At 37.2% G+C, this 16028-nt stretch overlaps 1 long non-coding RNA gene across 1 annotated transcript; it reads left to right on the top strand.

Moving 5' to 3' along the window:
- The first annotated feature begins 14847 nt into the window (after positions 1 to 14847).
- LOC109073818 lies at positions 14848 to 15723 on the top strand. Its single transcript, XR_006155128.1, has 3 exons — positions 14848 to 15032; positions 15476 to 15552; positions 15626 to 15723. It is a non-coding gene; the product is annotated as an uncharacterized LOC109073818 (long non-coding RNA).
- Positions 15724 to 16028: the final 305 nt, after the last annotated feature.

Raw genomic sequence — 16028 nt, 5'->3', positions numbered from 1 at the left:
TCACAAGTAAACATTTGTGTTATCTTATAAAGTCCTTTATAAGAAGGTGTCTGCTGCATAAAGAGAGAAAAGAGTGAGAGAAAAATATGTGGTTTTTCTGCAGGTCGTTTGTCCAGCCCACTCACCTGTGTGTAGCACAATGCACAATGTTTTCCTTGAAACATGGATTGTTTATAAGAAAATGTCTGGTGCGTATAGAGAGGAAAGAGTTTTTTTTTTTTTTTACAGGTGGTTTGTCCAGCCCACTCACCTGTGTGTAGCATACTCAGAATTGAACAATGTTCTTGAGGTTTTCATGTGGTGCATGTGGTGTGGTGTGGTGTGGTGTGGTGTTGTGTGGAGGGATGGAGGAGAGAGGATCCTGGTTTCAGGAGCTAGGGTTGTGGATGAGGTTTCAGTGGGGGATGTGGTGATTGGAATTGAGGGTTCTCACAGCCTGAGGGAAAAAGTTGTTGAGCAGTCTTGCAGAGTGGACCCTGATGCTCTTCCTGAAGGCAAGAGCTGGAAGAGATTGTGGGAGGGATGGGTGGGGTCCTTCATGATACTGGTAGCTTTACTGGAGCATTGTGCAAGGAAAATGTCCAGAATGGAGGGCAGAGGGGCACCAATGATCCTTTGCATCTGCGTTCAATGGTCTTGCAGTCAGCAGCACTGCAGTTCCCGTACCAGACAGTGATGCAGCTGGTCAGCACACTCTCATTGGTTCCTCTGTAGAATGTGGTAAGGATGGCTGGAGTGAGATTTGCTCTTTTAGGTCGGCGCAGGAAGTGGAACCGCTGTTGTGCCTTCTTGTAGAGTGATGTAGTGATGGTGGTCCAGGTGAGGTCTTCTATTTCTGTAGGGTGTGAGACCTACAGTACCACAGTTGTGTCATCAGCCAACTTGATGACCTGGTTGGAGCTAAACATGGCAGTGCAGTCATCGGTAAACATAATTTATAATAGAACAGATAAAATATAATATCTGAAAAAATTAGGGTCTAAAGATTTATATCTTTATTTAATTAAATCCATCTGATCGCACAGTTGCCTCACGCCAAACTCAAACAAGTAGTTCTAGCAGTGCCTGACATTTCAGTCATTCATCATCAAACTAAAATGCAGTCAGCCAAACATAAAAAGTTACAATGTTTATTTAAAATATCAGCTGTATAAAATCAGCATGCAAGGCCCAAACAAACATTTTTTTTGTAAAAGAGTATTTACATGGATATTGGAACATGGGTGAAGTATAAAGCCATTTTTAGGCTACATAATGAATAATAGTTCTGCAAACAAATGTTACAAATATGGCAAATATGGAAACATTTGGATTCTTGTGGTATCAGACAAGCTCGTGAGCCCAATGCCAGTTCAGTTTTGCTTGACATTTTGTATGCTGTTTACAATGAATGCCACAATAGACTTGTGTTTATTTCATTTTGTTGTAGAAGTGAGGGAGCTAAATAAGCTGTTTATATTTACCCAGTATTTTAAAATACATATAAGTCAAAATAAATAAATGTAGCCCTAATTGGCCACGCGATTACAAGGTTGCGCAGGTGTTTTGGGAGATAGATCAATCTCTCTTTCAAGCGTTTACTTCCTCTTTTTGATAAAGGTTTCCGTTTCTCCCATGCTGTAAACTCTACAGGCGAGGAAGGCTTCTAAGCGGCGGGTGTTGTTTTTTAGAGGCATTGATATTTAGAAATGGCGATTGTTTTCTTACTTGTAGTCGCAGCGATGGTCTGGATGTCTTGCCACCGAACTCCATATTGTCCTTACTTTATCGGTAAAAGTGATTGGCCAATTGATTTTTTGTGCATACAACCGCTTTTGCTTTCTTGATGCTGCATGGAGACAGGTTGGCTCTTGCTGTTTTGAGGACTGCTTTGTATCCGATCTGAATGCATCATCTCCGGTCTTTTAGCAGCCCGATCCTCTGCTAGGTCATCCATTGCTTCCGGTTGGCCGCGTGTGAAGATGTTCTTGGTGACTGTAACATCATCAATGCACTTTTGAAGTAAAGCAACCTCTTTAAACATGTTCCAGTCTGTGTTCTGGGAAGCAGTCCTGTAGTGCTGAGGCAGCATCATCTGGCCATACTGTGATCTGCTTTTTGGACCGGTTTGTAAGTTTGAAGTAGTTAATCTGCATGCTGGTATTAACCCAAACCTTGAATAACACATTTATCTGCGAATGATTTGCATATCACAATCAAAGACAAAATCAGGTTTCACTATATGATTTATATGACGGCTGGTTGACAAGTACATCAGCTGGAGTTCTTTTTGAGTTGTAATTTCTAAAAATGCCCAGCACTACATGATGGAAATATGGGTAAAAGCGAGAAACATGGGCAAATTATTTCAGCGTATATATAGGTCCCTGGTTGTACATCTGCTAATGATAATCTTGATGTAATCACTGTTGCATTATACCGACTGGAAATTAGAACAGTAAAGATCATATCCAGGCGGGACATTCTAATATGCTTCCGTGTTGAAAAAATGTACTTAATGTACTAAAACAGTGACACTGGGAGGACCACGACACAAATGTCGAAGAGATTGATGCGGGTATGAGCGGTGTGAGCCGGTATGATCTGTAGTAGGATGGCTAGCTCATGCGATGGGATGGATGGTGAATCTGATCATTGCTGGAGACATGAATACACTCATTCTCTCTGAGATGGAGGTTTTGGAAAAAGTTATCTGTGCTATTTGTTTTAATAAAATCAACTAACAATAATATCATATTACTAGTCACGGTAAGGAGTACTAATATTTTAATGAATACAAACTCAAATAATAATGACAATGCTGATGTGTAGGTCTTGTTTATAAAGATCAGCTGTAAAGATGCTGTTTAACTCCAGAGCTGATTTGACCGACCAGACAGTAGCTATGTTTCCATCCAAATATTTAAATTTAACTTATGTGCAAAACTGGAATATTACATAAAAACATTTAAGAAAAAAGCATAAATGTCAAACAAGTCAAAGAGAAGAAAAAGCTTATCCCTTAATGATAAGCTGGCACCGAAATATCACTAAGATAAAGTAGAAAAAATCACTTAATATTATCATTTTCATATGATGAATTACTTGGCGCCTCAGAAAGAGCAGATGTAAACACAATACATCGCTGTCATTGCTTTCAAAGGTGGATGCTTGCTGTTTGGAAACACAGTCAGGTAAAACAGTTCTGGGGAGGCAGTTATACAGAAATACTTTGATGACGGACTTTGCTCAGGCATTTCAGAATGACCAAAATCGACATTTCAGATGCTGTGCAATAGAGTGCATCGGGTCTGCTAGTTAGTAAAATTATTCTGTCCCATCGTTCAAAGTCTCATGACATTTTTGATGCACATGGTGGAATTTATGTCTAGTGAAATGAGTTTCCATCATATTTGAGCACATTTTTTCTTACGATAAAAAGCTATCCTACTCAATGTGCGCAAAAGTGTATATTATTATTTTGTTTTAGAATGGATTAGCATTTGGTGTTCTATCCGCATTTATTATGCGATAATCAAAATATGCATAAAAATAGGGTGGATGGAAACCATCGCTTGAGAGACGAAAAAATTCTTATAGCAGATGAGAGAGAGACAGTAGTAAGTCTACATAAAATGGTAAGATCACTGTACAGTAGCTGGGGCCAGTGAGAAAAGCACTGTAAATAAAGATCCTTTTATGTACCAGCAAATGGACCTACTGTCATGTTTAATGACACAGGCCACATGCTAATCTGAAGTAGGTCTACAACGCCTCCTTTATAACTGGGTAACAAACTACAGTAAATGCAATCAAAAACTACATCAAGCATCAACAGTCAACAAAATGTTTGTTAGTAATGAGTGAGAATGATTATGAGTAAAGAATGTCAACAAAACCAACTATATCGACACAACATAAAACAGGCATCAAAACTGGAGCGTGAGTCTGGGAGTACTGCCTAAGGCAACAGCTTAACGAGTGGCCACGTCTAAGCTGGCACCAGTGTTTTAACTATACAACGGCTCCCAGTCATCTAATCCCGGCCCCCTACAACTCGAAAAGACAAAACAAAAACCAGCAATACACAACTTAAACACACAAACTAAATCATAACATGCTCACAAACATTAAATGTCCAATATTCAGCAATCCCTCACTCCAGTCGCATCAATTAACGTCTGAGAAACCAAAGCTGTGTGTTTGTAGGAAACAATATTCACCATTAAGACATTTGTTAACTTACCATGGCTTCCAGCCATTTTTGGACTCTCATTTATGACGGCACCTATTTTCTTCAGAGGATAGGCACTGGTGAGGCAAAGTGATAGCCTGCTACACTCATTCTCATTCTAGTTTTTTTTTTTTTTTCTTCCGTTCTTGCGACCCAATGCCTTATTTTAGCATCAGCTGTCATGCCAGTGTTTGTGTGGTTGCAGTAGAGGTACAGGTCTGCTAACAAAAGTGCATGTCCTGCATGGCAGGAACCAGTGAGGCTGGTTTAGCACCTCACACACATAATTTGAGCTTCGCGTGTTTAACGTGTTGGCAATGCTTGCTTGGATTTGACTGACAGTACTGACATCTGACAGTCCGACAATTCTTTAATGCTTTCTAACCGCACATTTCCACATTTTGTCACCTTTGTGAGAGAAACATAGCGACACACAATCATAATCTGAAAACTGCATTTGGGGGGGGGGGGTGTCAAAGTGCAAGTCAAGTCACCTTTATTTATATAGCCCTTTAAACAAAAACTGATTGCGTTTCAAAGGCAACTGACACATCATTAATTAGGAAAACAGTGCGTTCAATAATGCAAAATGACAGCCTAAAGGCAGTTCATTATTGATTCGTTGATGTCATCATGTTCAGCTGCAGGTCAGTTTTAAAGAGGAGAGAGATAAGATCTGATGGGGGGCAATAATTTGGCAATCAAGTCAACGATTATCGCTCGTAAATGAAGTGGTCCCCATACTGAAGCCTAGCCAGGAGGCTGACTAGGCGGCAAGGAACGCAAAACTCCATCCCCTGTGTGTGAGTTTCCCTAGATGTAGACTGAGTTTAGTGTACGATATTTCTTTGCTGTTGTAGAAACCAGGCTCAGTCGGGGCAGTTTTCTTTTTTCTGCTGACCAATGTGTTTTTTTCCTCCCTCTGACCCCCCAGACCCCGAAACAGCAGCAATTCCCAGTGCCGTGCTCAGAGCCTCACCAGATTCCATCTATTATTAAGCTCGTTTTTGACTTGGTCTTTTCGCACTTAATTTGACACTTTAGAAAGTTAATAAGTTATCGGACATTGCTATAGTTTAGGGTCAGTGATATCTTTCATCTTATTTTGTCTTAAGGGGCAAAAGATTTTGTGAAATAATTTTGTTTTTACTTTTATTATTTATTGGGTTTTTGTTTGTTTAAATAGCAATATCTGGCAACACTGCATTGCTGGGACAAGGTTATTGCTGGACCGGTTAGTTGGACATTCAGTAAGGAAACGCAAAAAAAAATATCATGATATTTTCCTGTCCAGAAACATTATCAACAAGTTGTCAAAAACAGTAGCATGGAATGCTAGTACACAGATCTATAGAACAAGTAGGTTGTACAGAATGAAATGAAATACACAAACACTAGCCTGAAGAAGTCTGATGATGATATGTCATTCAGTATAGTAGTTAAATTTTGCACAATTATCTTCGCATCATCTTTTCTGAACTGGCTTCTAGTTTTTTTAAATGATATAATTGACATTAGACATTTTTTAACCTGACAAATACAAAAAAAAAAAAAATTGTTATATAATTGTATTATCCTGAACTCTCCTGAAATCATTATGCCTTAGAAAATTCTGATGGAGGCTCTGAGGAGGTTTTGTTTCCTGCAAGAATCTTCTTTCGGCCCTGGGGAAAATAGGTCGAACTGAAGGCTCATGAATGAACCGAGCAGTAGGCACATCATCTGAGACCTTCTGATTTCTGTCTATCACTGATGTTGTCAAGTTGTACGGGAAAAGACTAAGTAAACTACACTTTTTTGTCACAAGCAAGCAGTAGGCGGCAGACAAAACAGGTACTAGTCAACCTACACCCTCTGACTAAAATCAGACTGACAAATTTATGATCGTGATGGAACTTAACCATAGTTAGCTAATGATGCCTTTCTGGTAAATGCATCCCTGTACAGTTTTTCACAGGAAATTCCTGATACTCTGTGGAAGTTAAATTACACAGATGCAACATGAAAAGGTTGTGTGACATTTAATACCATTGTTTAATACCAACAGAAATCTTAGCGGTAAATCTTAAGTTGTTTATACTTAAGGCTTAAATATTCAATCTTAAATATCCTATATTATTGCTTTTGATTTTGCTTTTGGGCAAATATCTGGAAATGTTATCTTTAAAACACTGATATCATTAAAATACACAAAAAGAAATACTACACTGTTAAAAAAAAAAAATGTCTGAGCTTCTTTCCACAAAATAATGACATCAACATGATTTACATAGGCAAAAGAACTGATGCTGGTACAGACGCAGTCATAGTGCACTTCCTCACATGCTCGTGCTTTTCTGAACAAACAATTTGGAAACATTTACATTCACGTTTACATTTACATTAAGGTTTTTTGTTTTTTAGGAACATGCTTTCTAAGCAAATGACTCAAAGAAAAAACAACGAAAAAAAAAAAAAAAAAAAAAACCCGCTGTGAATAAGAAAAACTAGTGACATTCTAAGAAGTGAACAGCAGTAGTTTCAGATGCAAATGGCAAAGAGTGGCAAAGATTTACGACATTGCTATATGAACACCTAATGCTAATATTTACATTTTAAAGATAGCCTTGTGTCTTTTAGAAACAGATCTTCTCACGTTATTAAGCATACAGGCTACTAATAGTCTAATAAGAGTTAGCTGACATATAGATGCAGTGTTACTTATTGTCAAAAGAATGTTCAAAAGGGACCATCAAAATAAAGTGTTACTAAATGATTCTTTTGAGGTTTTGGAGCTTGACAGCTTCAGTCCTCATTCACTTCAATCCTTGGTGTTTCACTGAAAGAAAGGTTACGTACAGGTTAGAATTACCTGAAATAATGACAGAATTAAGGTGAAAATGTGATGCCACTGAATTTGAATACAAAAATGAATACAAACCTTGACTTGCTTTAGATAAAAGTGTCTGTTGAAGAGATAGATGTAAAATTTCATCACCGCAGTTATTTTGATATCATTAATGACTGAACTTAAGTTGCAAGTAACCAGTATTTTCAAAGAAAATGTGTTCACTTGTTTTACGACGCTTTATGAGATGTTTTTATCTTCTTCTTTTTTTTTTTCTGTAAACATTTTTTCCAGCTTCAACCAGGGTTAAAAGTGGGAGGAGAAAACAGGATCATGTGACTGATAAGAAAGTTGAACTAATTTGTTTTCTCCCCAGGAACAGCTTTCATTCAAGCAGAAACAATCACGAACCGCCTGAAATGAACATGAGAGTTTTCTACAAGAGTCTGTTGTTTTTACTGGGTAAGTAAAACATACAATCTGTCTAATATGTTAGTGACCTACAGTTTGTTTTCATCTTCATCTTTCAGACAGAGAAACACTTAACAAGACTGAATGTGTTGTTCTCGGTTAATGCTACCTAAATACCATTAAACATTATACTTTTATATGAGGAGCTAAATTGTGTAAGACATTAATACATGATTTTAGAGATCATACCGAATTTTAACTAACTGCATTTTTTAAGTGTAAATCAAACAAATTGTAGGTTTATACTCAATCAATTTAGGTTGCTAAATAAGCATCATTCCGTCTTTCTCATTTCAGGCTTTTTCTCAGTTCAAATGAAGGAAGGAACTGAAGGTGAGATTTTGTGAATTATACACTATTACATCTTTTGTTAATGAGTTTGTGCTGCTGTGAAACATTTTCAGACACATGATGAAAACCCATGAACTTAAATAGCCTATATGTGTGTGTGTATGTATATATATATATATATATCTATATATATATATATATATATATATATAGTTATATATATATATATATCTATATATATATATATCTATATATATATTTTACTAATATGATTGATGCAAGTTTGAAAAATGATAATAGGTATTCATGAAACACTTATTTTAATTCAACTGAAAACTGTCCAAGCCATCAGAGAAATCACTGAAAGGTCTGGGACTGTGCAGCATGATGTGAAATTAAAGCATAGTGCATAAACAAAAATTAAAAATAAATAAATAAAAAATTCATGCAGATTGAGTTCAGCAGATGTTGACTGATAACCATCTGGAAGAAATTATGCAATATTGAAGATCCACCCTCCAAACTACATCTCAGTGACTCAAGATCATCCACTGTGAATTTATTTGATACACTTTTAAAATCTGTGAGAAAGCAGTAATGAGAAACAGTCAATGAAACTACAAGAAGAGCACAACCGCAGAGTGAGACATTGGGAAGATGGTTAAAACAATAAACTAAATAAAATTAAAAGTTGTCAAGGCAAACTTTGAAGTTTGCTTGAGAAAGCCATACCAGAAAGTTTGAAAAAGGTTTTAAAAGGTTTGAAGTTTGAAGGTTTTCAGTTTGAAGTAGTTTGACGTTTAAAATAGTTTTAAAAGTTAAAGTTTAAATGTTTTGAAGGCTATAGATAGACAAACAAACATGCTAGTCTTTCTGTGGAGACGTCGTGAAGTGTCCCAGACATGGCATCGGTTGTCGTCCACTATGACACATTACACAAGATTAAATGATTTAATCTTGCATCCCTGCACCCATTGTCATTTACTAATCCCCACGACACACAAGGTCAATCAGATTGTGCCAGAATCAGGCTAAAATCATGTAGTCTGAACTGTCTTAATTCAATTAAACCACCAAACTCAGCCCAGATCTTCAAAATGTTGATAAATCTAGTCTCAGAAGAATAATGAGAATAAGTTTAAATAGCATTTCTGTATGTTATCTTTCTCAAACCAACTAAATAAATAAACTGTAATATTGTGAAATATTATTACAGTTTTCAGCATTATTACTCCAGTCTTCAGTGTCACATGATCTTCAGAAATCATTCTAATATGCTGATTTGCTGCTCAATAAATATTTCTCATTATCAATGGTGATTCTTTTTGAACCCAAGTTTTTTGTGCTTTTTATAATACTCATTATTTCAAAGCAGAAGCTTATAATTTGTTTAGATTACATGTAAAATTCCAGTCAAAATAGAAATAAATAATTGTAATAATTATAAATAGTTTTTTTTTTTTTTTCTTTTTTTTTTCCTCTTGAACATATTCCAGTGAACATAGCAACATGGGGCATAGCCAATCAGTCAACGTTAGCTTACCACTGGTATGCCTCAAATGCTCTGGATGGGACCAACTTCACCTGCACTCATACAACTGTACAGAGTGACCCGTGGTGGAAGCTAGATCTGCTGAAGACATACAGCGTGAACAGAGTGACCATCACTAACAGACGCGACTGCTGTAGCGACAGGATAAATGGGTCAGAGATTCGGGTTGGAAACAATTCTTCAGATCTTTTCAGCAACCCAGTGTGAGTCTTCTGGCCATTTGGTCAGTAACTATATTTATACTTACATATGTGGTCTTCTGCCACTATTAACCCACACACACACATATATGAACAAACTGAGACAGACTGAATCCAGAAGAACTGTGGCAACGTCTCCAAGATGCTTTAAGAAACCTACTTGCGAAGTTCCCTGAAAAACTGTGCGCAAGTGCACTGAGGGCAAAAGCTGCTTTAAACACAAAGGAAATGTTGATGTAATTTAGTCAATAGATGTTAAATGATAAAGAAAATGTATGGAAGGATCCTCATTTTACAGCATTTCTACACAAGTGCCTAAAACTTTGAACAGCGCTGTAGCTTTGCAGGTGGGTTTCTTGAAGCATCTTGGAGACGTTGCTACAGTTCTTCTGGATTGAGTCTGTCTCAGTTTGTTCTGTTTCTTCATGTCATTCCAGACAGACTGATGATGATCAGATCAGATCTCTGTGTGAAGCACTGGCTGCTGTCAGACTCAAATCTCATTGGATTATTACAATTAATGGCAAAATGAATGTTTGGAAATGTAAACTGATAATTTCTACTGACACACTATAGCAAAATATATAAATAACTGAATTAAAACCATTTTTTAGCTGGTGAAAATACTATTGGTCTAATAATTTTGGCCACCACTGTATGTATGAATATATATATATATATATATATATATATATATATTAGTGCTGTCAAAATTAGAACATTAACACAGGTGATTAGATGGAGAACAACTTTATGACCACATCAAACAGAACACTTTGCAGATGTACACTCCACTTCACCTCAGCACCAGGCACGAGTCAAACGAGTGTGGAAACAGTACAGGTGGCGAGGAGCTTCAGTAGAACAACAGTAGAACAACTGCGGTCAGATAAGATGTTGTCAGGCCATATGTCAGTAAAATCTTCCTGTCATGTCTGCCGTTATTATGGGCTCGTAGCACATGCTCTGCCATTGCATGCACAAATGCGGCGGCACACACTGTGAGAAAATATGAAGCATGTCAGATCCCCTCCACATTCAGCAGCGGCATGTCTTCTTGATACCCAAATCCGATTTTCTGACTATATCCGATTTTTTTGACGACCCGCTTACATCATCTTTTAAAAGTGACCCGTATCCGATTTTTGCATTTACACTATAAACTGCTGAAACTACCAAAAACGTAGACGTTCTGACCCGGAAAAGGAAGTAAAACAGCACGAAATACAATGGATGCAGATGCAAATAAAATTATACAGTGTTTTGCTTTCCACAATATTTTGAAAAGTCAACAAAAAAAAAATATCAAAAAAACATTGGTCTCGTACGGCGGAGAAAAAAGCGCTTAAACCGTGCCTCCCCATATCTCGTGAAATGTCTTCAAACACGGATTTATTTATGTAACAACCCTGCATTTTTGCCTGCACTGTCTCTTCGCCCCAAAGACTTAAAAGACATGAAACCTCAGCATTGCTCCACTGTGTGTATCCTTCGTCCTCCATCGCGCCTATAATAAGTCATGTGATCTCAGTTGGTGGTGTCCACCTGAGTTGACGTCACTTTTTTAATTACGTACGACTCGCATTTATTGGGGAATATCCGATTTGTCTGCTTACATGGCACACGCAAATGCACGTATCCGATTCATATCCGATTTATTACCACATATGAATGAGGCCTGAATCCGATCTGAGAAAATCAGAATCCATGCGTTTTTTTTCCTGCTTACACGTTCACCGGTCATATCCGATCTGTGCCACATGAGAGGAAAAAATCAGAATTGGGTCACTTGAACCATGCAGTGTAAATGGGGCCTTAAAGTAGTAGCAACCAGAATAACTTGATAACCCAGCTGCTCTGATGTCAGTTATTCAAAGAACTGAAGAAAAATGAGGAATCAATAACCATTGTAGCTTTAGGGGTTCTTCTATATTTAATTTTGAATTTAGTGTTGGATAACTTTATTCAATTTCTGTATATTTCCTACTTGCTAAGGGCACATGTAGCTAAATAGGGCATTTATTATAATGGTGTATATGAAAATTGTTTTAAGTTCACTTAAATTAGAAGTTACATTTTAAAAAATGTTAAATTGATAGCCCTCAATTATACTGTAAAGCTGAATGGCTGTAGTAAATGGTTAAATATTTTCCTAGAGACATCGGTAGTAATGGTATAAGTGATACTGGCCTCTTTTAGCACTCCTTTATCTTTATGCATCTGGAACATCTGTGTTGGTGCTCGTTCTTATAGTTATCAGACTGAGGAGCCAACCTTCACCCGATCATGTAGATGTTATTGTTTTTCTCAGCATTAAAATGTGAAACAATATAAACAGGATAAACATAGGTCATATGTACATTCTGTACTGCATTTGGCACAGTCTGCTTTATTTTTTCCATTGCTCTGCTTGAGCTTGAATGCTTTTGTTCTTTATTTATAGGCACATAGCTGTGTCTTGGTTTGAGAACAACGCTACAGTTGTTAGGCCCAAACTCAGCACAAAAGGGACTGACTGACAGTTTTATGCAGGTCACTCACTCGCTTGAGTGGCGCTAAATCCAAAATGACAGGAGACAACTCACTGTTCACCAGAGGAACTGTTTGTATGGTTCCTTTTGCAAGCAGTGTTTGCTGTTAGGACAGGAGAACATGAGCACTGAACATAATACCTCTGAAGCAAGGCGTCTCCGAGAGAGTAACCTCATTCTATGGTGTTTAGAATCCAACTAGAAACAGCTTTCCAAGCCAAGTCTGGCTTTTTTGAGTGGAAGTTTGCCACACAGGGGCAGGGACCTGATATCCATGGTAATAAGCAGAGGAGAAATGCACATCGCTCCTCTCATCAGTAAATTGTTTGGGCACATACTGAATAGGGAGGACAGAAATATTTTCTTTTTAAAATGCCGGGTGGCTGCAGGGAAAGGCGTTAAGCTTCTTCCACTGTCAGGGCTCATTATCATGGCTGCGAGCAGGCTGAGCTTCTTTCTTCTTAGCTACATGAACATGAACAAATCAGGCTTCAGCACCAGAGTAAACGGGAGTTTTCCCAAAGCATGTTAATGCAATTATTCGAAAGTGAACTTGCAGTTCAGTAAAATTAATTGATTTCACTGACTGATTTAAACCTGTCACTCTCATCTTTTTTCAAAAGTCATTTGTTCCTGAAGCAGACTACACTAAGGCTTTTTTTATGTGATTTTTTTTTTTTTTTTCACAAAAAAGAAATGGATCATGAGAGTATTTTTTTTTTCTTTGATCATGCTTTATGTTTATTGTTCTGCATCCAGCGTGCGAGGAGAACCCAGTACAAAGACGTTTCACACTATTATTCTATTATGTCTTTCTATTTCATCACATTCAATAGACTGCAAACTCAGATTCACAGCTCAGGTAAATTATTGTTTCTTTTGCCATGGCAATGATCTGTGCAGAAAACATTGGTTTACATACTTGATGAGATGGTTGACGGTTATTAACTTTCCAAAATGGCAGCTTGCATCACACAGGCAATTCCCTCAGAGCATGAAACCATGCTTCCAGTGATCACAAAATGAATTTCCACCGCCTATAATCAAATACAACATTGTTCCAGAAGAAAAAAAATAATAATAATTGTTACCACATTGTTACACCATTTCTATCTAAAAGCGTCACACAGGCAAGAAGGATAAAAAACAGCAAACTGTATTTTCTGAGTGTAATACTTCATTGTCATGACAAATAATTGCACATTTGCTTAGCTGCAAAATAAATAAATAGAAAATAGTGCAAAACTTTATGTATGTAAGTTGGAGGAAATATCCAATTATAAAATATGCATTGTATTGTGCAAGAAAGACTCAATCCTATTAAACACATTTATACAATCATACATTGAGCAACAAAAACACAGGAACAATTCACTCTTTCATCTTTCTCCAGATGTGCTGTAGTTTCTTCTATTCCAGCAGGACCTACCTACAGCTACTCGTGTCATGGGATGGAGGGACGTTACGTTACTGTGAATATTCCTGGAGCTTCAAAGATTCTTACTCTCTGTGAAGTGGGAGTCTATGTGATTTTTCCAGGTAATTCAGAACCACTTAACAACCTGGTCTAAACCCTTTCCAGGTGAATTTGAGCTTTTTAGGTTCTAGTATGTACGATAATTATCATGTTTGTACAATAATTTTGACCTCTGTACGATCGATGTATGATCAATAATGAAAAAAATCCCATAATGTACGATAATTTCAGAATTTTGTAACACTTCAAATGAGGGTAGTTGTACATACGGCTTCTATAATCGTACACAAAATTGGCTCATTACAGACACTCTAAATGTGCTCGAGCACACCTCAGAGTGTGTTAAGAATGCAGGGGGGGTGCCCTGCTTTAAAGCCAATGAGCACTATGTTGCGGTCCATTATGATCACACCGATTATCACCACTGCCACAACGAAGGCCTATCATGACAGTATGAAACAAGCGAACTTAACACTGTTGCGCCGCGCCGCAATAGCTGAAGTCTGTCTACACTGGCAAAGCGAGTGTTAAAAATAATTTTAATAGAACAAGGCATCAGTTTACTCTCGGGGATGTGTCGCGTTGTGCTGCGATGCATCCAGCGCAGTCAGAGTCACTGAGTACGGTTCTATAGTATTTGGTCTCACTCCTCGCGTCAACGATATGCCTAGTTATCTATTGTGATAATTTGCAGGTCATGTCAGAAAGTTGTTGGTTTAGATAAAAAGTTGTATTCTGTACGTTTGACTTGTATATGATAATTTTCTTACAAGTACGATAATTTTGAGCTTCTGGTGCGATACTTGGACATTTCCAATCTGGCAACACTGCTTTTAAATAAAAGAGCCAATCACCAAATGGTAAAGTCAACATGTAACTGCAGCTGCCGTTAGTTCTGATACAAAAATAAAATATACTGATTAAAACCATTTCTTGACATTATGACATCTTCCAGGTAATTTGGCAACAGGAAAAAATGTCACACAGTCATCAACCTATGAACTCTGGTCTGCTGAACAGGCCACTGACTTCAATCCAGGTTTCATACAACCATCATCATCATGTTCCTCAACCGATATTCAGACTAACCCATGGTGGAGAGTGGATCTGCGTTATATTTACAGAGTAAGTAGTGTTGTCATCACAAACAGACTAGACTGCTGTCCAGAACGAAAAATAAACGGAATGGAGATTCGCATCGGAAACTCTTTGGAGAACAACGGCAACAAACAATTCCATGTGAGACTCTCTTCAGTGGTTTAATATCCATAAATAATCCCTATGAAGAAACACTAGAAGACTAAATGATGTTTTCTCCGTCTATCTTTAGATGCGCAGTGATTTCTAGCATTCCGGCTGGTGTTTCCTCCACCTACACATGTAACAATATGGAGGGTCGATACGTGAATCTGTTCCTTCCTGGAGATTCAAAGTATCTTACTCTGTGTGAGGTGGAGGTCTATGGAGAAGGTGTGATCAAACAAGAAGATTTAGTGCTTTTTAGGACACTAATAACAAAATCAAAATATTTTAAAAAAGACAAAGTATTGACATTTAACATCAAACAATAAATTACCACATAAAACAAAAATTTACTACAAAAAAGATAAAGTCGTGACATACACTAAACCATGTCCATCCTTATTGCAAGTGGACCTGTATTTAAGGCCATTTAGGTGTTTTTTTTTTGTTTTGTTTTTTTTTGTTTTTGTTTTTTGACTTGGCATAGTTCTGTTCATGATTTTGAGGATCCCTACACAAACTCTCACTGCATCCATTTAATCTTAAGTGACAGATGCATTTGCACCAAATTGCTCCAGATATTGTAGTCACAATGCATTTAATGTTTTTTTTTTTTTTTTTTTTTTTTTTTGCATTTAGTGTTATCTTTTCCTTTTTATGTGCCCTTTTAGATCCTTCTTTCCAAGAAGACTCTTGTGAAGATGAAACTGAAGTTTGAGTCTGTCTGAACCTCCAGCTCCTGTCACAGGTGAGAGGGCAACATACAGAAATCTGAAACCAAATCACATTGATTCCAGTTTTAAAATATCTGCTCATTTCAGCTTCAGTCTGCTTTGGTGGAACGAGGGTTTTCTGACATGATGCTGCTGTGGTCTCAACTGCACAAAAAGGAATTGATGTTGAAGGAAGCTTTGCCAAGTCAATGTGTTCCTACAAACACTGGAAAACAGAGAAGGAATGTTGATTTTGAAGTAAATTATTCAAAGAAATATGCATATATTTGATTGTTTGCTTTGATGACCACAATAAAGTTGTATGTGAAAACTGAAAATGATTGGATCTTCAGGAAGTACTACATTGTAAGGTCCACCCAGTATTAATTTCATTGACAAAAAATATCCGTCAACTTGTATCAGGTGTAGGTGTAATATTAGGTGTAGCCTAATATAACTTCATAAAGTGTCAGAGGTCTGCTAAGTCCATAAATTAAATACAGTTAGAATG

The sequence above is a fragment of the Cyprinus carpio genome, chromosome B7 (assembly GCF_018340385.1).
Source record: "Cyprinus carpio isolate SPL01 chromosome B7, ASM1834038v1, whole genome shotgun sequence".
Classification (NCBI taxonomy): Eukaryota; Metazoa; Chordata; class Actinopteri; order Cypriniformes; family Cyprinidae; genus Cyprinus; species Cyprinus carpio.
The sequence above is the reverse complement of the archived record's forward strand: the minus strand, read 5'-3'. Positions and strand labels throughout refer to the sequence as shown.